Consider the following 1578-nt stretch of genomic DNA (forward strand, 5'->3'; position numbering starts at 1 on the left):
CGAGGATGGGATTCGAACCCACGCGTGCAGAGCACAATGGATTAGCAGTCCATGGCCTTAACCACTCGGCCACCTCGTCCTATTCTGAGTAAAATTCGTCTCCTGAAACTCAAACTGTTCCTGTTCTTAAGAGAGTTGTTACAATGGTGACAAGTGGCTGTGGACACAAGAAGAAGAAAAAAAACTATTGCTGAAAAAACAGGATTCTAACCCATGCGTGCAGACCACAGTGGGTTATCATTTCTTTACTGGGGAACAATTTAGGGGATTACAGGACTCTAACTAATGTTTTCTGGTATTGTACCTGCGTAAATAGGCAACTGGACTTCCTTATGTTTCTTGAAGATGTGGTCGTCCAAGAGGGTTCTTTAGTTCTAAAAGACTTGTGGGAGGTTTCAGGTATTTAATCTCTCTCGGATCTTCACCTATCCTCAGAGTTGTTGTGTTAAACATGCAGGTCGTTTAACCCCCTACCAACTGGTGGGGTGTTGGAGTTCCTTGAGTCAAGGTGTGTATAGCACCTTGCTATGGTGTGAATCATTAGGGTTACACGCAATGTCAAGATATGCAAAGGGCCAGAGAGTTGAAATACCTGTAGCCTCCCACTACTAAGTTAGAACTTAAAGAGAATCTGGAAAGAGAAGTGACAGGTTTTCAAGAAACCAAAGCTAGCCTATGCACACCTGTGTGCAAAGGTTTGATACCGAGAAGTTTCATCTTGAGGTAGAAGACAATGGATGTCACTCACAAGGAGCAATAAAGGGTTCAATAGTGGAGAATGTGGGCATCGATCCCACTACCTCTCACATGCAAAGCGAGCGCTCTACCATTTGAGCTAATCCCCCTGTGTAAAAGTGGCTTCTGTGGCAAATCATCGCAACCTTTTCAGTATGGATGTGTTCTGTCCTAAAATGGATCACATTGCCGAGACAAATGAATGAAGTCTCTCATCACAGGCCCTCAGGGGAGACTGGCCAACAAAGTGATTTACAGAGATCTCTGTAAATGGGGAATTAGCTCAAATGGTAGAGCGCTTGCTTAGCATGCGAGAGGTAGTGGGATCGATGCCCACATTCTCCAGAACATTCTTAGTATCTTGATTTTACTCTGGTAGAGAATGTTTTGAAATTCAGTTTGACAAAGTCCCCTTCTAAAATAAGATGGATTCCTTGTTTTTATGCCATGGACTGATATGATTCAGAAAAATGGTGTTCCATCCTTCCAGCATAGTTCAGAGAATTATTGAGCATTTTTCCTGACGGCACATGGTGGCCTATAACCTATAACCTTACTAAATGCTCATATTTTCTCCAATAATATGTTTCTTATCAGTCATTCAAGCTGGTAAGACATTCAGAACAGGTTACTATGTTAAGCCACCTGGTTGATAGTCCTAGTAAGCGTTTTTGTCAGTACACGTGACAAGAATACTGCATTTGAGATAATGATCTTAATCAGTAGAGTAAGCTGATTCAGTCAACTGGAGTAGAAATTGGTATATTGTAAACTTCACTACGACGAGGATGGGATTCAAACCCACGCGTGCAGAGCACAATGGATTAGCAGTCCATGGCCTTA

At 42.5% G+C, this 1578-nt stretch overlaps 3 non-coding genes across 3 annotated transcripts; 1 reads left to right on the forward strand and 2 right to left on the reverse strand.

Annotated features, from left to right (window-relative positions):
- On the reverse strand, positions 1–77 carry trnas-gcu. Its single transcript has one exon. It is a non-coding gene; the product is annotated as a tRNA-Ser (tRNA).
- Positions 78–772: 695 nt separating this feature from the next.
- On the reverse strand, positions 773–845 carry trnaa-ugc. Its single transcript has one exon. It is a non-coding gene; the product is annotated as a tRNA-Ala (tRNA).
- A 162-nt stretch (positions 846–1007) lies between these two features.
- Positions 1008–1080, forward strand: trnaa-agc. Its single transcript has one exon. It is a non-coding gene; the product is annotated as a tRNA-Ala (tRNA).
- Positions 1081–1578: the final 498 nt, after the last annotated feature.

This window comes from Hippoglossus hippoglossus, unplaced genomic scaffold, assembly GCF_009819705.1.
Source record: "Hippoglossus hippoglossus isolate fHipHip1 unplaced genomic scaffold, fHipHip1.pri scaffold_105_arrow_ctg1, whole genome shotgun sequence".
Lineage (NCBI taxonomy): Eukaryota > Metazoa > Chordata > Actinopteri > Pleuronectiformes > Pleuronectidae > Hippoglossus > Hippoglossus hippoglossus.